The 27997-nt window shown below is 43.3% G+C and overlaps 3 long non-coding RNA genes and 1 pseudogene across 4 annotated transcripts; 3 read left to right on the top strand and 1 right to left on the bottom strand.

Moving 5' to 3' along the window:
- Positions 1–3967: 3967 nt before the first annotated feature.
- Gm41022 lies at positions 3968–8557 on the bottom strand. Its single transcript, XR_003950584.1, has 3 exons — positions 7630–8557; positions 5797–6178; positions 3968–5481 (listed from the first exon to the last, which is right to left on the bottom strand). It is a non-coding gene; the product is annotated as a predicted gene, 41022 (long non-coding RNA).
- Positions 8558–8561: 4 nt separating this feature from the next.
- Positions 8562–12511, top strand: Gm38653. Of its 2 annotated transcripts, none has more exons than XR_003950583.1 (3): positions 8562–8747; positions 9263–9394; positions 10490–12511. It is a non-coding gene; the product is annotated as a predicted gene, 38653 (long non-coding RNA). The 2 variants fall into 2 exon arrangements; XR_001781021.1 differs by having other exon boundaries at positions 8569–8747; positions 9263–10636; positions 11664–12238.
- A 1608-nt stretch (positions 12512–14119) lies between these two features.
- Positions 14120–17343, top strand: Gm5668 (annotated as a pseudogene).
- A 1019-nt stretch (positions 17344–18362) lies between these two features.
- Gm32089 lies at positions 18363–25959 on the top strand. Its single transcript, XR_382757.4, has 4 exons — positions 18363–20467; positions 22610–22730; positions 24338–24523; positions 25141–25959. It is a non-coding gene; the product is annotated as a predicted gene, 32089 (long non-coding RNA).
- The last annotated feature ends 2038 nt before the right edge of the window (positions 25960–27997 follow it).

Raw genomic sequence — 27997 nt, 5'->3', positions numbered from 1 at the left:
AGCCATTCACTAATCCTGAAGTAATTAGAAATGATCCAAACTGGCTAAATTAGAAAAAAATACCAATAGGGTTATTTTATTAACAATATTTTAGTACACCAGGCAATGGTGACCCACGCCTTTAATTCTAGCACTCGAAGCAGAGGCAGGTAGATCTCTATGAGTTCAAGGCCAGCCTGGTTTACAGAGCCAGTTCTAGAACAGCCAGGGCTACCCAGAGAAACCCTGTCTCAAACAAAATAAACCAAACCAAAACAAACAATCTAATATTTTAGTAGATGTTCCATGCAATATGTAGAACTTTTTTATACTAAGACATTTTCCATTGGCAGGCTGGGAACACCTTGTTAAGTCAGTGACTAGAGGACGGGAACTACATTCCTAAGATTCCCGTATGAAAAAAAAACAAAAAACAAAAGCTACGCATGGTAGCAACCTGCCACTTGTCATCCCAGTACTGTGGAAGTAGAGAGAAGTGAACCCTTGGGACTCCTTTCCTAACTAGCCTAGCCTACTTGTTAAGCTCTGGCCTGAGTGAGAGAGCTTGTCTCAAAAACCACCATAACCGACTCCCTAAAGAGTGACACCCAGAGGCTGGAGAGATGGCTCAGTGGTTAAGAGCACTGGCTGCTCTTTCAGAGATCCTGAGTTCTCAGCAACCACATGGTGGTTCACAACCATCTATAATGTGGTCTGATGTCCTCTTCTGGCACATAGGTGTACATGCAGATAGAGAACACACACACACATGACCCGTCCAGCAGGTCCAGTTATTCGAGGGTCTCTAGGGGACCTTCTCCTAAGAATCAAATGGGTAGAGAGGGACGAGAACCTTGTACAATGAACAACACACGGAAGCAGTCTGAGTAACATCAAGGTCTCACTGTATTAGCAAGGCTCAAGGTTTAAATGCACAAGCAAAAGGGGAAGTACTTCTCAGCAGGAGGAATGGGACAGCAGAAATGCACCTCAGCAGGAGGGATGGGGCAGCAGAAATTTTTCTTTTGGCAACTACGTGGGGAAGCAGGAACTTGGTGGTATCAGGGTACATCTTGAGGTCAGGACATCACGCTGACTTAGGGCTGGAACAATCTGTGGTTGTTCTCAGAGCAGTGCGTCGGTGGCCCGCTTTTGACCCCCTTTTCTTCTCGGGGGGCGAGGCCCAATTCAGAGATCAGGACAATAGTGTTGTCTTAATAGCTCCCAACACACACACACACACACATCTCATATTCCTATGTGTATACACATACACACACACACACACACACACACACACACACACACACATATATAATCAATCTTTAAAAAAAAAAAAGAATGACACCCAAGGTTGAAGTCTGGCCTCTACTTGTGTGTATACAAACATGTATCTGCACACATATGAACACAAAAAAATTCATTGTTTATCTTAATTTCCAATTCAGTGGAGGGTCTTGTATTTTATCTGGAAACTCTACACCCATTAAAAGGATGAGATCTGTTGCATGTGTTGAAGACACATTTACTTTTACTTTGTCCATTTCAGCATCATTTGAATCATTTTGAGTTACCTACATTCTTGAAACCTTTCCCTACCTAACATATAATCATAGTTATACCAGTCTTTTTTTTTTAAGATTTATTTATTATATGTAAGTACACTGTAGCTGTCTTTAGACACCCCAGAAGAGGGGGGTAAGCTCTCATTACAGATGGTTGTGAGCCATCATGTGGTTGCTGGGATTTGAACTCAGGATCTTCAGAAGAGCAGTCAATGCTCTTAACTGCTGAGCCATCTCTCCAGCCCCAGTTATACCAGTCTTTGACAAATGTAATAATAGGATTACCATAGTTTAATGGATTTATTCCAGAAGAGTACTTATGTGAAAAAGTTGGGTTATATTTATTATAAGTGTTAAAGACAAACAACCATTACACACCAGGCACTACTATCAGAATTTTATATCAGTTAATGGATCAATTATCACAACAATAACCTTGTAGGTATGTGCACCTGTTTCACACAGGGCAAAACCTAAACAAGCAAGATTAAATGATATGCTCAAAACAATGTATAATCTGTTTGGTATTACACTGTTTGATATGGTAGTCACTAACAGAATGTGATAGTTCAATTAAATGAGAAAAATTATAAGCCAGATTTCAAGTCTTCAGTACCTATATGTGACTGCTGGCTGTGCACGCCTGACTCGCCAGCAAAACAGACGCCACAACAGGATCCTTCTGCACACGTTTATTGGGAGAGTTTGATTGCAGAGGCGAAAATACCCCAAGCCCAGAACTGGCGCTGCTTATATAGGCCTAGGAGAGGCGTCTCTCACACCCGATTGGTTATGCTTTCAGTACCTCATTTACATATCTACACTTGATTGGTTATGCTCTCAGCACCTCATTTACATATCTACACCTGATTGGTTATGCATTCAGTACCTCATTTACATGCCCCAGGCCAGGCAGTGACTCAGCAAAAAACTCTACTGCACATGTGCACATTGGTTGTTTACCCAAACTTATGGGTGGTGGCCAGCGGTAGCCAGTGCCACCTTGTAATGGCATATGTGGCTTCTCACAGCTGGCTACTGTATTGGACGTTGCAAATAACATAGTCACATCATTGCTGATAGACCAGCTTCAGGAATGTGTGGCCTGTGCCCTAAGCTTAGAGGGATTGTCATAGTTAGGGTTTTTTTGTTTTTGTTTTTGTTTTTGTTTTTTTGCTGTGAAGAGACACCATGACTAAGGTAACTCTTATTAAAAATAATTTTAATTAGGCTGGCTTACAGTTTCAGAGTTTATTATCAGAAAGCATGATGGCATGCAGGCAGACACAGGGCTGGCAAAGGAGCTGAGAGTTCTATATCTTGCAGGCACCAGAAGGGGACCATGTGCTATATTGGGGGGAACTTGAGCATATATATGAGACCCCAAAGCCTACCTCTACAGTGGCACACTCCTAATTGTGCCACTCTCTATGAGCAAGCACTCAAACACTTAAATTTATGGGGCCATTCCTATTCTAATCACCTTAGGGGTCCATTTTAGGTTTAATACCTTGCTGTTGCTGTCTTGAAAGTCATAATAATTTGGGAATAAGAAGAGTAACTCTTTTGGTGGTATTCTTATCTGGCATGCACAAATCTCTGGTTCAGTCAGAAACTGGGTGTGGTGTTGTAATAGGGGTGTACTAGGGGTGAAAGCGGGGGGATCGGCTGTTCAAGATCACCCTCAGCTTCATGGCAAGTTCAAGGCCAGCCAGAATGTGTGAGACTGTGAATTAGAAACAAAGCAAAATCAAGTCTGAATAACTTTGGGATGTTGGGCCCTGTATTTTCATTTTGCACTGGAATCTTACATTAATGCACTAGGTCCTGAGGACAGAAAACTTTATAAGAGCAATATTGTATGAAGAAAACATCGTAATAGGTCATATTGAGACAAGTGAGTTAACTATTCAGTGCGTGGAGTGATTGTGTCTAGTTTCTCCTCCCAGGAAAGGGGGAAAAAGGATTCACCCAAGCAATTCTGCGCTTCCTAGAGGATGCCCAGGAGGAGATCATCAGCTACAGCCCCATTCCATCACTCACTGTGCTGCCCTGAGGCTGGCTCAACCTGTGGGTAGAGACCCCCTTCTCTGTGTGTGTGTGTGGGGGGGGGTATGCATATCAGATCTTTACATTACAATTCATAAGAGCAACAAAATTAGAGTTATGAAGTAGCAGCAAAAATAATTCCATGGCTGTGGTTCATCACAACATGAGGAACTGTATTAAAGGGTCGCAGTATTAGGGAGGCTGAGAACCACTATTTTTAGAGGAAAACCTTTATAAAGTCGCTCTTAAAAAAGCAAAACCCACAACCTGGTCTACAGAGTGAGTTCCAGGACAGCCGAGGCTACACAGAGGAACCCTGTCTTGAAAAGTCAAAATAAATAAAATAAACAAATTAATTAATTAAAATAAAACAGTAAAACAACAACAAACAACACTGAAGACTGTTTGAAACCAGCCTTCCCATTGTACAGCTGCTTCCAGAAAAAGTTCGGAGCAGAAAGGCAAGCCCCTGCCTCAGTTCATGGCTGCCCCACAAACAGCAACAACTCAAGTGTGTTAATGTGTCACAACTGTGTCATTCCTTAAACCTTCATCTTCCCACAATATGAAGTTCCCAATTGGAAGAAAAGTCTGTGTGATCTACGTTGTCTCCTATTTTTGTTTGTGTGTGCAATATGCATGCATGTTTACATGAATGTGTGAGAGAGAGAATTGTCAAGGCAACTTTGAGTTCAGGTTTCCTTTTTTTTTTTTTTTTTTTTCCAATCTGGCTGCTCTGTGGGTTGAACTCAGGACCTCACATGTGCTTTGGACTGTTACAGCCCCAGTCCTTTCTCCTGTCTTAGCATGTGATGCCTATGCCAGTGCATTGAGTAAATGTAAGCCATTATGCTGGCAACTACATCTATAGAGTTTGGAGATAGTGGTGAGACTCACAGCCTGAAGCTCCTCCTGATTTGTGTTCCTTGAGGTTTAGGGGTAAGGCACTATCATGGATCTAAGAGTACAGAAGCTATTTCAGGCAGTGAATACTTTGTGACTTTATCTCAGGACTTATATTTATTTGGAAATAAATAATAGACCAGGAAAACCCATGTGCTTGAGAGGACAAGTAACTACCAAGATTAAAATTAGCTCCATGGGTTAAACTATTACATGAGCAATACTACCATTGAAAATAAGATTCTAGGGGGCTGGAGAGATGGCTCAGTTGAGAGCACTGACTGCTCTTCTAGAGGTCCTGAGTTCAATTTCTAGCAACCACATGGTGGCTCTGTAATGGGATCTGATGCCATTTCCTGGTGTGTCTGAAGACAGCTACAGTGTACTTATATACATAAATTTTAAAAAATTAAATTAAAAAAATTCTAGTTGGGCATTGGTGGCACACACCTTTAATCCTAGCGCTCAGGAGGCAGAGGTAGAGTAGAGGCAGGAGGATCTTTGAAGTTCTAGGCCAGCCTGGTCTACAAAGTGAGTTCCAGGACAGCCAGGGCTACACAGAGAAACCCTGTCTCGAAAAATAAGCACCACCACCACCACACCAACCAATAAACAATAGCAAATCAGAAAGAGAGAAACAGGAAGAAAGAAAACAAGATTTCATCTACTTAACAGTAAAGCATTTGTAGTTTCAGAGGTGCTTGAGAGCTTGAAGGTGTAGTTTGGGGGTTAATGTGTATCATAGGCTGGCAGAAACAGCAATGAATAGTGCAAAAAGCACATGGAAAGCAACATGTGACTCACTAGTGTGCACTTTCTGCAAAATATGTCTCTCGTCAGGAGCTTGGGACATTATGATATCATGCTTGAGAGTCAATGGAGTGTTGTCCTTCTGTGCTGATGGGACTGAGTCTTACAGAGCTTGAAGCTGGAGGCAACACAATTCTTTTCCTCGGGGAGTGAGAACTCCTGGAGAATCACTGTGCTGTGAAGACAGATTGACTGTTTAGAAGTTCGGTGATGGGAAGAGCTGGAATGTTGCACGTCTAGGGCTAATTCGTTACCTGTCTCAGGCTAGCTTTGCCCCTCCTCCCATGACTGTTCTTCACTGGCCTTTGTGTCAGAACTAAAGTCCTCTGACTAATACATAAAACCCTTTGGAATCTTTCAATTCAGAAGACCCGTAACTTCCACCACCCCCTACACTAAGAATGCCATTAGACAGCATCTGAGGCCCATAGGAGAAGATCCCCCCACCCCCACCCCCATCTTGCTGGGACTACCTTTCTAATGTACTCACCAATGCATTTTCACTTCACCTTGATTTCTAATTTCTCTGCTTCTATATAACTTCATGAAATCTCCTCCATGTAGAAACACAGACGCTGGAGTGACCTCGCTCCATGTTCGCACGCAGGCCAGGATCATTCACATTTGACTCCAGAATAAGCTGTCATTCCTTGGGAAATGGGAGCTATGTTTCTTCACCAACAGCTCCTTAAGTTATTGAACCCTGTGCTCCAACAAAAACGAGGTGGGGGTGCTTATGTTGGAATTATTTTGTATTTTCATGATCGCACTTCCTGATGAGAACCTAACCCTATCCTTTCTATGAATTAATTCTCATGTTCATTCTTCTGGATGTCCATCAATTCTTAGCCAAAACTGACCTTGGGCCAGGTCTGTAAAGTAAATAGGACAGGATCACCATCTTCAAGTAGATTACATTCTGATGGGGAAAAGTGCCATTAATTGTTACAGTGTCTGTGTTAGAGGTATCGAGGCAGGACAGCAGGGCAGGAGGAAGGACCAGGAGAGTCTTCACAAGGGCTTGGCAGAGAAGATAACTGGACCACCACTGTCCTTCCCCACCCTCCCCAGGTCTACTGAATCCGGCCACCAGCACCAGCACAGAAGTACTCCAGAGAGCCCTGTAACAAATGTATATTATACTGTAATAGTGAAAAACATACAGGCTGAGTGGAGATCTGAGAGAGCCGGAATGCAGCTCAGTGACAGAGTGCTTACTTAGCTGAGGGCTGAGTGTACCTCAGTGACAGAGTGCTTATTTAGCTGAGGGCTGGGATGTAGCTCAGTGACAGAGTGCTTACTTAGCTGAGAGTGCAGCTCAGTGACAGAGTGCTTACTTAGCTGAGGGCTGGGATGTATGGAGATCAGTGACAGTGTGCTTACTTACCATGAAAGCGGACCCTTGCATTGATAGCAAGAATGTAGGAAAAAAAAGGAAAATGAAGTGTATTTATCTATTTTTGTTTAATTTTACACACATCAACATTACTTTCTGGAAATAGTATTTTGAATACATAGAATGATAATGGATAGAACAATAGATTCTGAGCCACGTGTGTGATAATCTCAAAGTGACAGTTACTAATTATACCCCACTTCTTACATAATTATACCCTGCTCTTGAGAATCTGAACTTCGCTGTGCAGTATCTTTTAACCTTCTGATGTGATTTAATCCAGAAAGAAATAGCTGCTCCTCTCCTATAGAATAGAGCTCTGAAGTGGAAGAAAAGTCCTTTGTGTGTGCATCTAGATAGTAGTTCATTTGTTAGTTATTTCTCCTTGTTAATTACTAGGATAATTTTCACAGAAGTCATAAGATTCCCTAGTGCTCCATTTCCCTTTTCTCTGGACCATTTGTTTTCCTTCCTCATAGTTTTTTTTCTTTAGACACAGTGATTATTGCTGAAATTTCTTTAAAGCTATCTACACTGCATTTTTGACAAAAGGTAACACATTGGTCCATTGCCTTGTTTTTGTGGCACGTGTGTAAAAAGCCTCTTTCGTTGATGGGCTGTTCATTTTAATGTTTTACCATTACCATTGTCATAAAGTCACCATGGAACAAACACATAGGAACAAAGAGGGGTACACATCAGTGGGATCTGGTATTTCAGGCAATGTGGGGTCCTGTTACTATGTTTAGATTTACTTGAATTAGATACAAAAAGATGAATTGCAAAAGAACTCAAGAGGCCGTTGAACTTCAAGAAACGTTTCTATCACATCATATATTTGTTTTATAAAAGTTTTAATATGCTAAAATGCTAAAAGTGTGGATTCCCAGGGATGTGTACGTGTTGGGGGAGGGGTGGCATGTTTACCTGTGTGCACATAGGTCCAAAGGGTAATGTTTGTAATCTTCCATTTGCGCTCCACCTTCTTTTTGGAGACAGTCTCTCACTGAACCTAGAGCTCGCCAACTTGGCTAGACTGGCTGACCATTGAAACCCATGGATCCGCCTGTCTCCTCGTTCTCAGGTGTTGAGATCACAGATATGTACCACTGTGTGGATTTTTCTGTGGGTGCTGGAGATCTGAACTCAGCCTCCTGTGCATGCAGAGGAGGCATAGCCAGCCACAGAGTCCTTGTGTTTGTTAAAAGCGCCCCACTTTCTGATCATGTTTATCATCAGCAATTGGCTGCTTTGAAAGAGAGAACAGTAGCATCCCCGCCCCCTTCTAGTCTCATCTTCCTCCTCCCCGCTGGTTTAAAATGGTACCTTTTGTTTTATCTTCGTAATTCATATAATTTTCATCGGGCACAGCTGATGTATTAAACAATCCTCTATCTATACCGCTGCCATCCACAATAAAAACATTTTTTAATGGAAAGCAAACTACTCCCGAAATGTCCCTCTGTTCATCAACTCCTAACCCCAAATTACTACCAGTGTCAACAGCGGCTGATTTACAGCCCATTCTCCATCTCTCTCATAAGCCCTCTGAAAAAGGTAAGCAGGAACGTACCTAGAGAGTGACAATTCTGCTGCTGTGGTCATCAGTACAGCAGGGGTGTGGGGGAGAGCTATGACCACTCATGCTAAGAATACTGATTCTCTGATTTTTCTAAGTCTAGAATATTCTAGGATGGTAGATATAGACAATCAAACTCGGGTGGCTTTTGAGCGACTAACTGGCTTTTGAGAACTCACGGTGAGCAGGAGGCCCAGGAAAAGCAGCAAAGAATGACGGGCAAGCGCTCTGCCTCCAACAGTGGAGCACACAGCAGAAGGGCCCGCCCACCTCAGGACCCGCCCATCTCGGGGGCCCAGCAGCCAGGCTGCTCATCTCCCTGCTTTTTGCACAAGCAAACAGAAAGCTTAATATTCCGAGCTAAACATCTGGCTTGACAGCAGGGAGCGTTCAGTTAATGGTGGTTCAGAGGGAATGCTGCGCTCGCAGCTGTTACTTCTTGATCAAATAATTGCTGTTTCAAATGGTAAATTATTATGTAGGTTTGGAACCGAATGAAATCGTGATGTCGTAGCTCAGCTTGATTTAGTGGTATATAAATAGGTTCTGGGAAAGAAAGGTATAAGACTTTTTAAAAAATGTAATCATTATCAATGGTGGATAAGCACTCTTTCCAAAGAGCCAAAGGGACAGTGCCAGGGAGCTATCACATAGCGCTGAAGGACACGGGTCACATGGCAAATTGGTGGCCGCTCATATTTTCTAATTGTTCGTGGAAAGAAAACCCACTAGTAAGATGTGCTATTTGGAAAATTGCTTTGCTCACACAAGAAGCTCAGTTGCTACCGACAGGACCAGGATGAGAGACAGGAACATCTCTCTACATGAGACAATTCCAAAGCTCTGGAGAGATGGCAGGCAGTAGCTTTGTCTGTAGGGCCTGGTAAAGAAAAGGAAGGAAGGAAGGAAGGAAGGAAGGAAGGAAGGAAGGAAGGAAGGAAGGAAGGGACATCTGTCCATTTCTCTTGTCTGTGCCTGCAGAGGACAATGCGGGTAACCAGGTCCCAAGCAGTCGAGGGAGCCTTCGGAGCCTGCAAGGCACAGAGCTGAGGAGAACAGCTCCTGAGGAGAGATTCCTGACCATGCTGCACGTCCTGAGATCCTCTTCCTGTGGTAAGTTGCTATGGTCCACACTGGAAGTCCACACTTTCTGGTCCAGGAGGCACCGAAAACCTAAGGGAGTCAGAATTTCAGAGGCGAAAGCCCAGTCACAGAGCCCCTTGACTAAGCTTGTTGAGTTGCGGTGCCACGGGCTAAGAGGCTTGCAGGCCCGGACAAGGCTCCAGCATAAGTCTGCATGAGGTTCCTTTCTTGGAGCCTCATGAATCTAGAGAGTTTCACCTTGCTGTGTCTCCTCCTCTGTACATCCCAAAGAAGATCAGAAGGCAATCACAGGACTGTATCCGTTTGACTGTATGCTGTCTGCCTTCCATTTTCGTTTGCTACAAAAGTTATGATAGAATCAGTCACCGGGTACACATTCCACTTTTCTATCTACAACCTCAACCTTCCCAAACCGCTGCCTTAATTTTCAGTTTGTGACTGTGTGGATTCATACACTCTGCCTCTTACTCCATTTCTTTCTTAAAGATTGATTGATTGAGTGAGTGATTGATTTAACGATTGATTGAGTGAGTGATTGATTTAACGTATGTGAATTTTCAATCTGCATGTCAGAAGAGGGCATCAGATTACATTATAGATGGGAACAGGCTACCATGTGGTTGCTGGGGATGGAACTCAGGACCTCTGGAAGAGCAGACAGTGCTCTTAACCGCTGAGCCAACTCTCCAGCTGCACCCCCACACCCCCTCTCTCCGTTTCTGAACAATCTTGCTTTTCCTTTTCTGCTCCTTTTGGTTTGGGTTTTGTCCTTTTTCTCCGAAGAGCCAATGAAAGCCCCAAGGGCTTGGCTTTTGAAAACGGAAAGGCAAGTCTAACTGTTCCCCTCCCTACAGTTGACTAGAAAAACAGAACAGTACTCTGCACCCAGACTCTTCTCAGAAGAGTATAGAAAGAGTATATAGGTTTGCAGGCCGTGTGGTTTCTGTTGTGAGCACTCAGCTCTGCTTTGGTAAGGTGGAGGCCCGTATAGACAACAGGTAAATAGTCCAGTGTAGCCGTGTTCCGGTAAACGTGAAATAACTAAAGCGAGGGGGACTGAGGCTATTTGTTGCTTTCCTCTCTGCTGGCTTTACCTCTTGACAGACGATGACACCACAGAGCTCACCGCTGTGACCTGAGAAGCAAGCACTCATCCACAACAACAGGGTGTAAACTGGTTGTCATCTTTAATACAAACGTGTTGTCCTGGAAATGAATATGTAAATTGGCATTCTTGTTTTTCCAGAAAACGTAAGTCTTTGTGAATTTCCTCTGTAGAACAGAAGAACTTGATGTCTGGAACTAGGTAAACAGTCAAAGGTCTGGCCTCAGTCTGAACCCTCCTGTATGAAGGTAGAAGGAAAATGTCTGCATGGCAGGTCGAGTTAAGGCAGGCAGAGCTCTGAGGTGAGATGGTTTGTTTCTTAGGGATGAATGCTTGTGGAAGGTAAGAGAAGGGAGCTGGTCGGGCAGAGGAAGGTCCAAAAGGTTTTGTCTGACATAGCACAGAATTCTGGGATAATACTATCCCAAATGGATCAAACTTACACCTCCGCTAAACACTGTCACCAAATGTCCCGAGCCCTGGGGAGAGGGAGCCTTTGGTCACCTCCGGGAATAAACAAGCAAGCAAACAAAACCGCACAACAAGTCACTGACTGTTTACCCAGAGCCAAATGTCAATTCTTTCCTTGGGGGAGATCTGGGCGGTTGATCTTCACAACTTCTTAAGAAACCAAAGTCTGAAAGTGCATTCTCCTGTAAGTTATGTCATTGACTGAGCCACCCGATAAGGAGCTTTAGAGCATTCAATGATTAATGATTACTTTTGTTATTTTTATTCTGGCCATATTTTTTTATATATAGAAATTTACCTTTTTTTTTAAAAGATTTATTTATTTATTTATTTATTACATGTAAGTACATTGTAGCTGTCTTCAGACACTCCAGAAGAGGGAGTCAGATCTCGTTACGGATGGTTGTGAGCCACCATGTGGTTGCTGGGATTTGAACTCTGGACCTTCAGAAGAGCAGTCGGGTGCTCTAACCCACTGAGCCACCTCACCAGCCCCTAGAAATTTATCTTTTACAAAAGTGAAAACACAGCAAGATAGTCAGACTGAATGAGAAATCAAGTGATTCTCTCCCACCCCTTCACCCCTATCTAATTTCTCCACCTGTTTCCACGCCCCAATTCCAAGGCAGCGGACATGTGTGGCCATGCTCCATGATTACATGGTTGTTAGTGATTTGAACTCAGATCTCCTTGCTCCCGCAGCCTATAGTCACTCACTGACACATCTTCCCAACTCTTCTACAAAGCAACTTTTGAAAAAAAGCATCCCTCTTAAGAATCTCCGACGCAGAGACTGGGGAGTGCTCTACCCGAGCGGGACATACACATCTGACCTGTGTGAGCTGGACAGCGGATAGCATCAGGGAAACAATGCTTCCCGGACACAACAAGGCAGTTGCAGGTATGGATTCACAGGACTGTGTCAGCGTGCACAGAATAGACAAGCTCAATCCTGACAAATCCTAGCGTAAGTTCCTTGTTAGTTACTTCTCTATTGCTGTGATAAGACACCGTGGCCAAGGCAACTTATAGAAGAGTTTATTTGGAGCTTACAGTTCCTGAGGGTTAGTGTCCATGGCCTTCATGGTAAGGGGCACAACAGCAGGCAGGCAGGAATGGCGTTGGAGCAGTAGCTGAGAGCTCACATCTTGATCTACAAGCATGAGGCAGAAAGAGTGCCAGAACATGCTAGAAATGGTATGGGCTCTTGAAACCTCAAAGCCTACTCCAGAGACACATGTCCCCCAACAAGGCCACTCCTCTAAGAGTCCCATCAGCTGGGGACCAAGCATTAAAATATATGAACCTATGGCGGTTATTCACATACAAACCACCACAGGGGGATGGTGGCTATGAAACCCCACCCTTAGCTGAGGCTCTGTTGGTATTTGGTAGCTGATGGGAGAGGACAGGTTAGTATTGTTTAATGATGAGGACCCTGGTAGGTTGACCACACACAAGGGTAGCCATGATTACTAAGATTGGTTTTCCTGGATGGGAGGAAAAGGAGGAGGAGGAGGAGGAGGAGGAGGAGGAAGAGGAGGAGAAAAGAAGAAGAAGAAGAAGAAGAAGAAGAAGAAGAAGAAGAAGAAGAAGAAGAAGAAGAAGAAGAAGAAGAAGAAGAAGAAGAAAACTCAATGTTGGTTGGGAAGGTGAGGGAGGGCGGAGTAGTTGTAGGAGAGGCTTGGAGAAGGGAGGTGAGTATGTTCAAAATACATTGTATCAAATTCTCAAAGAATTTATAAAATATTATTAAAAAAGAATCTCTGTGAATAATTGTAAAATAATCTTAGAATTAGTAAAAGCTACAGACACTAATGCATTAGAAAAGAGATAATTTATAAACTCCAAAATATGTTTAAAATTTCTTTTGGTCTTGGTCCTGGTTTTCTTTAAAGATTAATTAAGTACACATATTGTGGTTAAACTAACTCTTTCATAGATAACATATCCGCATATCTCAGGCCTCACATAGTATACTCGACAGTAATTGCTCTCTTAAGACAACAATGCTTAATACTCAGGAATCTCTGCTTTATGGTATTTTGGCTCCACTCATCTGTTTTGTTTGTTTATTATTTGAATAACTCATGCAATATTGATGTGCTTGTACTTTCAAACAACTTGAAGGTGGAATTGTATTTCTACTGCAGAATAACTAAAAATAAAGCGTTGCCCAGGAGAAGGAGGGAGAGGTATACGGCATTTGAATAGACAGTCAGAAATTGGTTTTGGTGATGATGGGTTTCTGGATTTTGGACCCTGAAGAACTGACTTTCTGGACAGCTAACCCAGCACAGAATCCCCTTAGCCAAGACTTGACAGCTGAGCTGGGTGGTGGTAGAACATGCTTTTAATCCCAGTGGCCAGGTGGATCTCTGTGAGTTTGAAGCCAGTCTGGTCTACACAGTGAGTTCCAGGACAGCCACAGATACACAGAGAAACCTTGTCCCCAAAACCCAAAAAAACCCCGCCAACCAGATAATAACAACAAACAAGTAACAACAAAACACTCAACAGCTGTAGCACACACTGTGGTGTAACCTGTACTGACTCAGGAAAGCAGTGTGTGCATTTGTGCGAACTGGAATTTGTCCTTCAGCTTAGAGGATATGGTTATCTTTGACAACTCTTAGGTTTGTAAAGATGAGTTTACTCTTATTTTATGTGTATGAATGTTTTGCCTGCATGTATGTCTGTGTACCATGTAGGTACTTTAGTATCCACGGAGTCCAGATTCCCTAAAACTGGATAGTGATATGGGAACGGAACCCAGGGCTCCTCCAAGTGGAACATGTGCTCTTAACTGCTGGACCATCTCTCCTGCCCTTTGTGAACTTTTAAAGCCATGTTATTAACAATACATGGCCACTGCTTGAACGCTGTGTGTCTGGCTGAGTTATCAGACCTTGTTTAGCAGTCTGAATTGCATTATTCTTCCCGAAATGAGGCTGCTACAGAGTGAAGCAAGGAATCTTTCTACGGAGTCAAAAAGAATTGTTTCTGAGAGACGCCTTTTATTCAGTTATTGCCCCACAGGAAATCAGGAGACTGCACCATGCCAGAGGAAACGTGTAGATCTAATTTCCTCCCAATGCACTCTGAGAGATAGGCTGCTATGAAACTCCCCTGGATGGCTGCAGCCTACTGTGAGCTGGATGTTTGAAGTCCTCAGTGGGATTCCTGGTGATGAGGGTGGCAAAATCTTTTCTGAAAAGAGTGGTAGAACCGTTGTCAAGTGCTAGAGAAAGAAACAAAGAAGGCTTGGGCTGGGAAACAGAGGACTCTGTCCTTTAGTTTCTCTTCTGCTCTGCACAGGGTTGTAGAAGACAAAATGACCTTGGTCACCCGTGACATACTGAGGGCTAGACAGGAAAATGGGTGTTAGGAAATTCTCAGTGCACAACAGGAGCTGATCGGCTGTAGAGCAAATATGTAAATTTCCACTGAATAGTTTTTATTTTTATAGGCTTTAGTACCCTTTAATACTTTCCATGCTGAGGAGGCTGAGGAGATGGCTCAATGGCTTGAATGCTTGCTTCAGAAGCATGAAGTCTGCCTCAGAAGTCAGGACAGGGAATCTGTAGACTAGAGCATGATCCCTGGCACAAACCTCAGAGTGCCACATGTGTCCCTGCACGTGAAAACACGCACTCACATGCACACCACACACACTCACATGCACACCACATGCACTCACATGCACACCACACTCAGTCACATGCACACCACATGCACTCACATGCACACCACACACACTCACATGCACACCACATGCACTCACATGCACACCATATGCACTCACATGCACACCACATGCACTCACATGCACACTACATGCACTCACATGCACACCACACGCTCTCACATGCACCACACGCACTCACATGCATATATGAAAATGGAAGAAGAATGAAATATTTTTCAAGTAGTAAAGCAAATGTTATCTGTGTTGAGCGGAAGGAAGGACTGGGCCTCTGCTCACTGCTGAACAGAGTGGGTGTGGTTCCCTATCCCACCTCTTGCCCTGGGGTCAGATTAGGAAGAGTCATCATAAAGTTGAGTGGACCTTATCTGAATAGAGAGCATCTATCCAGAGGCCAGTAGCTCTCCATCCAGATAAGGTGTCCACTCGTCTCTGTGACACAAAGTTGAGCACAATTGCTGGAGTAAAACAATTACTTCATAATAGTCTAGGAGATGAAACTGGAGAAGGGGGTGTGTCTTAGTTTGAGTTTATTACTGTCAAGAGACACCATGACCAAGGCAACTAGTATAAAAGTAAACATTTAATTGGGGCTGGCTTACAGTTTCAAAGATATAGATTCCTTATGTTTCCTAGAAAACATTTCAGCATTTCCTGAAATCTCTTAATATATATTTTAGTATGCTGGGATTCTTATTATACTATTTAATAGTCCTAATCACACACTGAAGGGTTATTGGGTTTCCACAATAGCACTGTAGAAAACTTGAGTTGATTGGCAGAGGGTTAGACCTCTTCAAAGGCATTAAAAATATAAACGGAGCTAGTCTTTTTGCTTCTGCTCATCACAGACACTAGCCGACCCACCGGCTTCCCGACCATGGCCAACCTTGAGCCTTCATCGCCATGAAGCCAGATGGAGTGCAGCGTGGCTTGGTGGGCGAGATCATCAAGGGATTCGAGCAGAAGGGGTTCTGCCTGGTAGCCATGAAGTTTCTTTGGGTTTCTAAAGAACACCTGAAGCACCATTACATTGACCTGAAAGACTATCCTTTCTTCCCGGGACTGGAGAAGTACATGAACTCAGGGCCGGTGGTGGCCATGGGCTGGGAGGGGCTCTATGTGGTGAAAACTGGCCAAGAGATGCTGGGAGAGAAAAACCCAGTAGATTCTAAACCAGGCACCTTTGTGGGGATTTCTGCATTCATGTTGGCAGCGATCCAATGGAGAGTGCTGAGAAAGAGATGGGTCTATGGTTTAAGCCCGAAGAGCTGACTGACTACAAGTCTTGTGCCCATGACTGGGTGTACGAGTAGACATGGAGTAGAATCCATAGTCCTTTTCAGCACTACTAATGGACAGAGTTCTTCATTCCACTGACTGGATGGATCATCTTTTCTAAAATAGTAAAGACTTTGGAACTGGGGGAAAAATATAAATGGAAATGGGAAGCCTAGGAAAGTGCACATACTAATTTCATGTGTGTGTGCATCTACATATACATATGTGCATCTAGCATCAGCGTTGCCACAAAATGTTCAGTTTCCCTGTTATACACACACACACACACACACACACACACACGTATACAGGTCCCTTTTGATTATTAGACTATGGCACTTATGAACACAAGCATAATTGTTGCATGCACAGATACCTTAATGAGCTAGAACAGGGGCTGGCAAACTTTGACTGAGGGCCAGCTTTAGCTACATTGTTTGCTCATAGATTATCTATAGGCTTGAAGTTAGTTCTATGACTGGTCTCCCGTCTGACACTACCTGCAAGTCGGGGTGAATCCCAAGGAAAGAGGTTTCAAATTTGCTACATTTCATTGAATTTCCTGACAGCTATTATGTTCTGATTACCATTTAAAATAGGGCCATGACATAGGTCTAAAGCAGTCAAAAGAAGAGACAAGTAGGAGAGTCTGGAAAGGTTCCAAGGATGAGGCCTTCAGGGTCTTCTTCCATGGAATAATGAACCCACTGACCTGCTGCGCTGGTGTGTGACCATCATGGTGGAGCATCACTACCCCGGGGGGATGTCACTTGAGTGTTGATGTCAGTAGCTTTACACTGGAGTTTCATTCAGCAGGACTGATTTAGCAGCTATTGATTGCCCAACAGTCTCTGAGTCAACGGATATCACATGACAGCCCCAGCACGCCAGCCAAACTGCAGGGCTTGATCTTGGTGGCTTGGCCAGGTCACAGCTTAAATAAAGACATTCCTGGAAGTTAGGAGAGGGGTTGCCATTCAGAAATGTTTTGTAACTGTTGATTAAAACCAGAAACAAATTTTAAAGAATGTTTAGCACCAGGAACATAGTCATGTTTATTCCTGTACTTATCATGGATTGATGATTCTAGTGTTTAAAAAGATCATGTGTACAGTCTCCTAGGGTTGATTTTTTTTTTTAATTTTTATTTTATGTAAGTACACTGTATCTGTCTTCAGACACTCCAGAAGAGGGCGTCAGATCTCGTTATGGATGGTTGTGAACCACCATGTGGTTGCTGGGATTTGAACTCAGGACCTTCGGAAGAGTGGTCATTGCTCTTAATCACTGAGCCATCTCACCAACCCGATTTTATTTTTACTTTTTAATTTTCTTTTGCTTTTTGTTAAGTTTTGCTTAGCAAAAATGGCAACTGCCAAGTACATCATTCTCTGATATTTATCGGTTTGTTTGTTTGTTTGTTCATTTGTTTGTTTCTTTTGAGACATGCCCTTCCTTACTCTGTAGCCCTGGCTGGCCTTGAATATGTAGTAATCCTCCTGCCTCTGTGTCCTAGTGCCCAGATTGCAGGTGTATACCACCATGTGCAGCTCTCGTCCTTGAACTTTAACACACCTGTTTCATACCATATGGGAAGGGAGGCATGACTCACAGGCTAAGGCAAAACTAACTTGAGCCAGAACCAAAACAAAGCCCTTAGAAAGAAAGATCTCTCTCTCTCTCTCTCTCTCTCTCTCTCTCTCTCTCTCTCTCTCTCTTTCTTGTGAAGTATTGAAAGGTAAGTCAGGGTTCAATGGCTCAGGAAGATTGCTAGAACTTTAAGGTCTGCCTGGGCTATATAGTGAGTTCCACATTATCCTGGGTTACAGTCAGAGTGTCTCAAATCTCTCTCTCTCTCTCTCTCTCTCTCTCTCTCTCTCTCTCACACACACACACACACACACAATGTTGGGTAAATCTAAGCAAGTAAATGGAAATCAAAGAAGAAAAACACAACCCTGTCTCATTTACCATATTTTCTAACTTAAAAATATAGAACAATTTATTTTTATTATTTTAAGTTGTGTGTGTATGTGTGTGTGTGTGCGCGCGCATGCATACTTAATGGCAATTGCCCTTGGCGACCCGAGGCATTGGATCTGGAGCTAGAGTACAGCTGGTTGTGAACTGCTCAGTACAGCTGCTGGGAACTGACCTCGGATCTTTTGGAAGAACAGCAAGTGTGTATAACTGCTAAGCCATCTCTCCAGTCCCTGATTTAGACTTTTAAAACCAACCTTTATTTCTGCACTTTATGCTATCTAGATCATCCATCTTCCTCCTTCATTATTATACATTTCCCATGGTATTGTAAGTTCTAAAATATTATTGAGATTATTATTGGTTTAACCATTTGGCTATATGTAGTTTTCTGTATTTTTCCTAAAAAAAAAAAAAAAAAAAAAAAAAAAAGATCTTCTGGCTTGTTGGAGTCTGTCACTCCAGACTGTCACTCTGATATTTCTCAATTAATGAAACCAATAGCTGGCTGCTGAGCCATTCATCTAATTGCTGCCTGTCGGTTTTATTACACAACATCTGCAGTTCATTTCATAGGGATGGAATTTAATATTCAAGTCAAATAACTTTATAATTGTTTTTCTGTCAACAAATACCAAGAAATATTCCATACTGCCTCATTTGTATGTTCCAAAAAAAAAAAATTAAACTACTCTCTATTTATGTGAATGAGGTCTCTGTCCATTGCCCAGGCTGACCTTGGACTGCCAGCATCCAGCAAAGCTCTTTCTGATGCTTCTTACAGGTGCACCTCCATACTAGGCTTCGTTTGCGCGTTCACGGGAATGGAGTTTCCAGAAATCAAAGTGAGTGTGTTCATTCCATAGGGTGAAAGCAGCGAGTTTGACGAGTGACGGGCAGTCACGTGGTAGAGAAGGCCAGGGTGCCTCTTGATGCTGGTGACCACAGAGTGTGGAGTTGTGGTTTTCTTCTCAGTTCGGCCTCTTGGGGGCTTGGATGCCTCCTCTTGCCCGATGTTAGAGCTCGTCTTTGCTGCTTGTCTACTGTCCCCTCTTCTCTTACCTACCATGGCCCCCACAGGTGGAGATGTACCCCTCCTCTACTCTCCCAAGAGTGGTAGAGTTCGAAAGTGAAAAATCTCTCCACCCAGGCAGAGGGCTTCTTTCTCAATTCTTCCCTGTGGTCCTACTAAGTGCAGCCCTTTCTTTAGACATTCCTCTCGGTTGCTGTTTTTCTCTCCCTAGGAATTTGCCTTGAGTTTTTGAGGGCCTGACTGGAAACCAGCCGGACGGACACTAATAACAAAGCACTCGGAGCTTCCGCCTTCTAGGACCTCAGTACAGCTTACAAGGCAAGCCAGGACTTTCAGTTCCTCCCCTTGACTGAACTCTTCCCATTAACCACACGGCCTCTGAGAGAAGCCAAGAGTTTCTTTATTCTCGGAGGTTTCAAGTCTAGAACTTTCTCAGAAGCTGTCTGCATCCCTCCCCACCGTGTTTGGCTCTCCTAAAGTATTGCTCTGGTGAGCCTGTCTACAGACTACTCTGTCACATTTGAAGCTGTCTGAGTTCTCAACTTCAGCTAATGTTCTGAGACTAGTTAGTTAGAAACTATCAAATTGAATTATTTCTGTGTTAACATCCATTTTAAAGTCTCCTGTCGCTAAATCTCTACTTAGTTTAATCTTTCAAATCCATTTGTGTATCAAATTACTTTTTGATCAGAAAACTTGTCCAATCCCCTTGTGGAAATGTGATTAATTTCTTTTGGAACCTTGCTGAACAAAGTTTTTGTTCTTAATTTACAGTTGCTGATCATCTGGTGCAAGCCAGTAGCAGAACAAACAAAGGGAAAAGAAATGATTTCCTAATTTTATTTTTGGTGCAAATTTCATTATAAAAACTTTAAAAACGTTTACTATAACTTTCTTATACTCTGTAAAGAATATGTCATACAATTCAGAATTGTAGTTAAAACTACAATTAATCGGGCAGGTCATAAAAAGGAATTAGAAAACTTGTCAGGTGAGTAGTAATCTTCTATGAAAGCAAATTTAATTTTAATGCTGGGGAGAGGGCTCTGTGGGTAAAGTTCTTGCCACATGAACAGAGACCTGAGTTCAGACCCCCAGTACCCATGTTAGAAGCTGGGTATTGGTCCATGTCTGGGAAGCAGAGCCTGGTAGATCCCTGAAGTGAGCTTCAGGCTCACTGAGGGACCCTGTTCCAAAAAAAGAAAGAAAGAATAGAATAAATAAAATGAGGGGTGTGCTGGTTGGGTTTTTTCAATGTTACACAAACCTAGATCTATCTGGGAGGAGGGCATCTCAGTTGAGTAATGTTTCCATAACGTTGCAATGCAGGGATGCTTGTAGGGCACTTTCTCAATCAGTGATTGATGTGGGAGGGCCCAGCCGGTTCTGGATGGTGCCACGCCAGGGCTAAGAAAGCAGGCAGTGCAGCCCACAGGGTGCAAGCCAGTAAGCTTCCTGCTTCCAGATTCCTGCCCAGACTTCACTGGATCATGGACCAGCTGTAAGGTGAGACTCTTTCTCCTGGAAGTTGCTTTTGTTCATGATCTTTTATTATAACAAAAGCATCCTCTAAGACAGGGAGCAATAGAGGAGGAACATACCCAAAGTCAATCTCTGGATGGATGCACACACATAAACAGACAGACAGGCAGACAGGTGCACACACACACACACACACACACACACACACACACATACAGAGAGAGAGAGAGAGAGAGAGGGAGGGAGAGAGGGAGGGAGGGAGGGAGGGAGGGAGAGAGAGAGAGAGAGAGAGAGAGAGAGAGAGAGAGAGAGAGAACTGAGTGTACCCAGTTAAGTACACCTGAACATGCATACATATTCTTTGTCTCTCCGTCTCTGTCTCTCTCTCACGCACAAATACACACTTGCTTTACTTTTTAACTCTTTCCTTTCATTTGTCCATGTATCCATCCACCTATCTACCCATGGGATCATTTAGCTTCTACCATATGTGTGATGTTGTATTGGGTACTGAGAGTTTGAACAGGGGACTAAAGCCGTGCCAAGAGGAAAGTGGCATGGTGAGTTTTCCTGAAACATGAATATAGGGAAACAGCTGCCCTAGGCGCTGCTCATACTCCGTTTGGTGAGTCTGCGGCCAGCGTGGGTGCCATGATACCTTCTCCCAAAATGAATAAAGAGCTAAACAAACCATCAGTGTGGAATGTAAGGGCAACCAGTACGAAGCTCCACAGAGTTGTTTCTCATGTTAATTCTAAAAATAACTCAGTTTCACGTTGCTTTTCAGCCTTCGCAGTTTCTCACTTGTAAAATGGAGCCAATAGTATTCACCTCTCAAAGTGTGCGGCTCTACGAGAAAACAGCCCGTGAGGCTCCAGCGCATGCGTGCTGACACATTCCAACAGCGAAGGCGTCTTAGCTGTCTCTTCTCTCTCCTCCAGTGAAATAGAGCAGATAATAGCCATTCTAAAGAACCTAAGTTCTCTTTAAATTCTAAGCATTACATCAGAAAGAGAGAACCTGAAAACATCCCCCACTTTTTTTCTTTTTAAAAAGAATCCGATTTGGGAGACTTATCTTTTGGGAAATCAGAAGACGGTTGGTCGGCTTGATTGTTTTCTGTCCTCACCAAGTCCCCTGGAGAGTTATTCCTAATTTACACCTTCAGAATTGTAAGGCACCCTTACTTTAAAGATTTCAAAGATGAAATTGCATATCCATTAAGGAATATAAAGTATAATTATATAATTTCTAGTGGAAAAAAAGAAAGCAACTTCCGAAACGGAATAAAAATGCTTAGATAAAAATGTTCATAGTCCTCATTTCTGACGCCCTACATGTAGGTAAATGGAGCATGCAGTATAGTCTAAATACTGCAATACCTCCAATCCAAAGACTGTCATGTGCAAAACTTAAATATGCTAAGTGATCATTAGTCAGACTCCTCCTCAATATTTATGTGTAAGCGTATGTGACGGCCATTCTTGACGTCAACTTGATCACATCTGGAGTTAACTAAAACTCAACTAGCTGGGTGTCAGGGGCCATTTCTCTGAAGTGGAGAGGGAAAAAGATAAAAGAAAAAGAAAAGACAAGTGTGCCTGTCGGGTAGAGTCAAGACAGGTCAGGGTCTGTTGGCAGACTTCCGGGCCTGCTAAGGCATGGAACCATACAGGGAGGTACACCTGAGGCTCACGGCGAGGGGCTGAAGATTCTATCGACCTTAGCAGAAGGAACAGGGAGGCTTCAGGAGGAGAACAGGTGTCTTGTGTGTATACGTTACAGCAGTTGTTTCTGTTACCTTGTGGCCTCGCTTCCCACAGTACTGTGAAGTATAAAAACACTAAGAAAAATAAACTCGAGGTTGACGTGGTATTGACCTGCAGCCCTCCCAAATCTAACTCTTGATTTGCATCTTCTTTCTACCTTTCCAATAATCACCCTCATTCCCCCTCTCAGAAGTTGTTTGGCTTCATGCACAGCTGGATACACCTGTGAGGGATTTTTTTTTTTCTTAATTAAGTTATTGGAAGTGGAAAACCTACCTTTAATATGGATCTTCTGAGGTAGGAAGATCCACCTTTAATCAGGGCCACACTTTTTGGTGACAGCCTACATAAAGAACACGAAAGAATAAGCTTTCTGATCTTTGCTTGCTTGCTCTAGCTCTAGCTGGCAATTCCACTCCTTCAAGAGCCCATTTCTTTGCGATTCGGATGTATACTGAAGACAAGACTTGAGATGTTTGTGGACTGAACAACTCACTGGATTCTTAGACCTTCTGTTGGTAAACAACCATTATTGGACTAGCTGACCACAGCCTGAAAGCCATCCTAATTAACACACACACACACACACACACACACACACACACACACGTTCTGTTTCTCTGGAGGACCTTAAACTAATTATAGTATGCATGCATATATGCACACAGATATCAATAATATCTGTTCTGCAAGATGAGGATGTCTTCACTATAAAGTTTTATGCAAACCAGTCAAGAAAATACACTGAGCTCTGTAGTTGGTGCTAAGGTATAGATTCAGTGGCCCTCAGAGTTCGTGTACTGAAACCACTTTCAATGAACTCCCTTTGAGAGCAGGGGCACTAGGAGACAAGTTATGAGGGAAGATTTGAAGATTGTACCTTTTTAAACTGTGAAGAGAAAAACAGAAAAGCAGCAAGAAGTCACCATCTGTGAAGTAGAGGGTTGGGGACATAGCTTCTTGGGATAGAATGCTTGTCTCTCATGCAGAAAGCCTTGGATTCAATCCTCGGCACTGCATAAACCTGATGCAGTGATGCACGCCTGTGATCCCAGCTTTAGGAAGTGGGGAATAGGGAGATAAGAAGTTCAAGGTTTTTCTCTACTCTTAAGTTTGAGGCTAGCCTGGGATACCTGAGAGCCTGAACCAACTGAATATATATGTGTGTGTGTGTGTGTGTGTGTGTGTGTGTGTGTGTGTGTTTTGGAATATATATATATTTATTTATTTATTTGTTTATACATATTTGTTTATATATATCATATATATTTGTTTTAGAATATAAGTATATGTATATATATTCCAAAACAAATCAACTCTCAAAACAAAACACAAAAGAAACAATATCTATGAAGCAGAATGAGCTCTCAATAGATTCTAAACTCACAAATTCCTTGATTTTGTAGGTCTTGGCCTCTGGAGTTATGAGCAGGAGGCCCTGTAGTTTATAAATAACCAATATGTGATATTTTGTTATGACAGCTTAAGTGGACCAAGACAGCTTGCCAACATGACTAGTTTTGCTAGCCAGCTTACTTTGTGTATCCTTGTCTCCTCATTGCAAGTGCAAGGTGGGACTGTTGAACTCACTGGGCATTTTTTTTGTGTGTGTGCCATCTGGAGAGTCAAATTCTGGTCTTCACTCTTGTACAAAAATAATTTTAACTACGGAACTATCTCTCCAGTCTAATCAGTCAACTTTTCCTGTGATCCAGAGGGGATCACAGTGGCTGAGTGGCATGTCAAAATTTAGATTTTACAGGAAACTACTTGTCACTATCTTGACAATAAGTTGTGGGGGGGGGGGGGTCAAGGGCAGAATCTAGACACTAATTTAAAGGCTACTGCATTGATCCACGTGCGAGAGATGGGTGGTTAGTTAGTGACCATGATTACAAATACCTGGAAAAAAAATTAAAAGGAGGAAAACTGATTTTGACTTCACTCCATGGCCAGCTGGTTCCATTGCTGTGGGTCTCAGTGAGGCTGACCATCAGAGAGAATGCTCTGGAGTGTACTTTACAAATTAGATATGTACTTTATAGTGTATAAGAAGCAGAGAGAGTGCCAGACAAGAAGGGAATTGCCTTCAGTGATCTACTTCTCCATGGGCTATCTTCCACAGGTTGATCAGCTCCCAATAGTCCTTTCAAAATCTGAATCCATGGACAAAATAATGTTGAAGCAGAGCCCCTCATGCTCCATTTATTTCTCCAAAGCCCCGTGGGTGAATGTCACTTATAAGGACCAAGTCTTCTGTTCCTGAGCTGTTGGGGGATGCTTCGCGTCCTAATTACACTAGGTGATCAAGGTGAGCGGTACAGACTGTAGAATGGGGAGGGTGACCAGTTTGACTGAGGACGTACAACCTAGAAGGCAGTTGGGTTAGTCTGCTTCCCACTGCTGTAAGAAAGTGCCTGCTGCTATCTAATTCGTAAAGAAAGAGGCTCATGAAGTCCACAAGTCCAAGAGTGGGTCATTGACTCTTCTTAATTTTGGCAAAACCCGAACCCAGAGTTTTTCTACAGCGATTCACGTGCCAGTCGAGAGGGAACAGCGTGTCCTTGCCATGCAAAGCCTGTGCAGTGCCGTGATGCTGTGGGGGTGCAGGCTCGCCTTGTTTATGTGCTGTTGGTGGATCCCTGCAGCCTTTAATTCCAAAATGCCTTTCATTCAGTCGGATTCATTTGACAAGAAAAATAATTGTCTTGCCAGATACTGTAATGAGTACTAGGAATTAAAAACAGAACCAGTAATGATAATGAACTAAAGCATCGATCTAGCATGGAGAGGCTTTCAGTTAGAGCAGTCCCCAAGGGGGGAGGCAAGCTCTAAGGGAGACATCCACCGGCCCGCAACCAGAACAAGTTTTGTGAATGTTATGTTTATTGTAAACCATAAGCTTAGATGTTTTCTGTTTGCTTTTAGAAATGTGCTCATTCAACTGCTTTTATGATCCACTGTTGGGCTGGACTTCAAGACCAGCTTGAGTTTGGGGAAAAAGACAAACAAACAAACCAACAACAACTCAAGTTTCAAGACTTGAATATGAAAATATGAAGGAAAAAAAAGAATAAGAGGAGGAGGAGGAAACCATAATAAGGGGAAGACAATGCATAAATAAAGACAACAGTAAGGCTGGAAGCACAGGTTGAGGCTACATTGGGAGGGCCTTTAGTGAATTTGTTGCTTTGCTTATGGTCACCAAGATTGAGAAAGTTTTTAGTCAAGGGAGCAATTCAATCTCAGAACATTTGCAATGGAATAGCTACTCAGAAGGAATTTCCAGAATGTCAGCAAAGAAGAGAAGCCCCAGATGAAACTGTGCCTCCTTCCCTCCCTCCCTCCCTCCTTCCCTCCCTCCCTTCCTCCCTCCCTCCGTCTCTCCCTCCCTTCCTCCCTCCTTCTCTCTTTTCTTCTTTCCTGTCTCCCCTCCCTTCTTTCTGCCCACTCTTGGTAGCATTGTGCCAGATGATGGAGAAGACACAATGATGAAAACATACAGTTCTTGCTTTCCAGGTGCTGTGGTCCAGTGGTGGGGGTGCAAAATGAAGATTTGGCTATGGTCAGGACAATAAATATCCTGAAAAGATTTTATGGAATTTGTAGGGGAAAGGAAGAATTAAACGAGGACGCTTCCTGGAGCAGAGATAGTACAGATAAGGAGCTGGACCTAAGATTTGATAAAGTCTATTCTCACTGATGATTGGTTGGCTTTTCTATCTGAAAATGGAAAAAGCAGATTCTTAAAAAAAAAAAAAAAAATTCCGGTATTGTGCCCACCCCTTTAATCCCGGTACTCAGAAGGCAGACAGATCTTTGAGTTGCAAGCCCATCCTGATCTACACAGTGATTCCAGGGCAGCCAGGGCTAAGTAATGAGACCTTATCCCCAAAAGCAAATAAAAGAACTGGAAAGATGGCTCAACTGTTAAGAGCACCTGCTAGAGGACCAGTTTTGTGGGAAAGCCACATGTGCCGTTGCAGGGTGGTGTTGGCTACCGCTGGCCACCACGCATACATAGGCAGTAAAGTTTTTTTGCCAAGATGAGGTTTTGAGAATTAACCAATCAGATGAGAGACATGTTAACCAATCAGATGTGAGACATGCAAATGAGGTGGTAAGCATAACCCATGCATAACCAATCCGGGTGTGAGACACACCTCTCCTAGGCCTATATAAGCAGCACCAGTTCTGGGCTTGGGGTCTCTTTGCCTCTGCAATCAAGCTCTCCCAATAAATGTGTGTAGAAGGATCCTGTTGCAGCATCGTTCTTGCTGGCAAGTCAGGGCGCGCGCGCAAGACAGTTTGGTCCCCAACACCCATATGGCAGCTCACAAACATCTCTAACTCCAGTGCCAGGGGAGCCTTTATGGGCACCAAGCACAAGTTCTTAGTATGGCGTACATATACATACATGCATGCAAGCACTCATACATATAAAACAAACAAACAAACAAATAAACAGCAATCCCAAAGCCAAACAGAAGTGCTTTATATATCATTTTTTAAACAATACCACTCCAGTTCTACACACCTAGTAAAAGTTGGGAATAAGGAGCCAGTGAGATGGCTCAGCAGGTGAATTTGCCTGCCTCGAAGGCTGATAACCTGAATTGAATCCTTGGAATTCATCTGATGGGAAAAGGGGAGCAAGGCCCGAATCGTCCTCTGACTTCCACTTGTGCACGTGCTTCCGGAGAGCAATGGGCGGTGGGGATGGCATACTCTTTCATTCTTTCTCTTATGCCAGGAGGTCTGAGAACAGCTTTCTGGAATATGGGTTCTGGGGATTGGACTCAGGTTGCTAGGCTTGTGTGGCAAGTACCTTTATCTGCTGAGGTGTCTCGATGGCTTCCACAGGCCCTCCTCTTGTATCTGGTAAACTGTGTTATCCACAACATCTAGAACACTGCTTACCTCTCAGTAGGGTTCAGGAAATACTTGTTAAACTGGGTGAGTGGTGCAAGCCAGTGATCCTAGCACTTAGAGGGCTCAGGAACCCAAGCCACCCCTTCCCAAAAGAAAGAAAGGTTAATTGGTGATGGGCTAGCCTTGGAAACTCAGATGGGAAAGGTGCTATGACCCAGGTCACAAATAGCTGAGACCCCAAACCAATTCTGAGTCATTTTTTGGCCTGCCCAATTCAGAAGGTAGAGCCTAGAAAAAGCAGCAGCCTGCTTCCCATCTCCCGATTCACTTCCTCCCCTACTAATGACCAGACTAAAGTGCATCCCTAAATGACTGGACCTGTCCTGATTCGAAAGGGTCAGGGTCTTTCCTGGACCTGTAATGTCTGGTTTCAGAACAACTAATGAATGAGTGAGGCCCTTCACAGACCACGCCACGAGTCTTGCAGTTTTCAAAATAATGCTGGAGAAACAGTTAATGTGGAGGGATTTCCATTAGGCCATGCTTTCAAGCCCCTCCCCCACTCTACCATCACCGTTCAAATAAAAAGTGACAATATTTCTGTGTCATGGTGAAGAAGCCCTAGGCAGTCTCCTTGGCAAGTACACAGCTTACTTAGTAACTTTGCACATGTCCCAGAGAGGAAAACAGGCTGGGGACATGGGTCATACCCTGTTTCTCCAGTGTCAGGACAGCAAGAGCTTAAGAAGGTTGGCAAGACTGAGGGATAGGTGTGGCATTAGAGTGTACGTAATAATGTTGAGAATACAAAGTTGGTAGGAGAAGACAAAACCACCACCACTAAACAAAGTCAAGCCGAATCCATGGATAGTTTCGGTTGTCAGTCTGACACACATAGAACCATTGGGAAGGA

This window comes from Mus musculus, chromosome 13 (assembly GCF_000001635.26).
Source record: "Mus musculus strain C57BL/6J chromosome 13, GRCm38.p6 C57BL/6J".
In the NCBI taxonomy this organism is placed as follows: domain Eukaryota; kingdom Metazoa; phylum Chordata; class Mammalia; order Rodentia; family Muridae; genus Mus; species Mus musculus.
The sequence above is the reverse complement of the archived record's forward strand: the minus strand, read 5'-3'. Positions and strand labels throughout refer to the sequence as shown.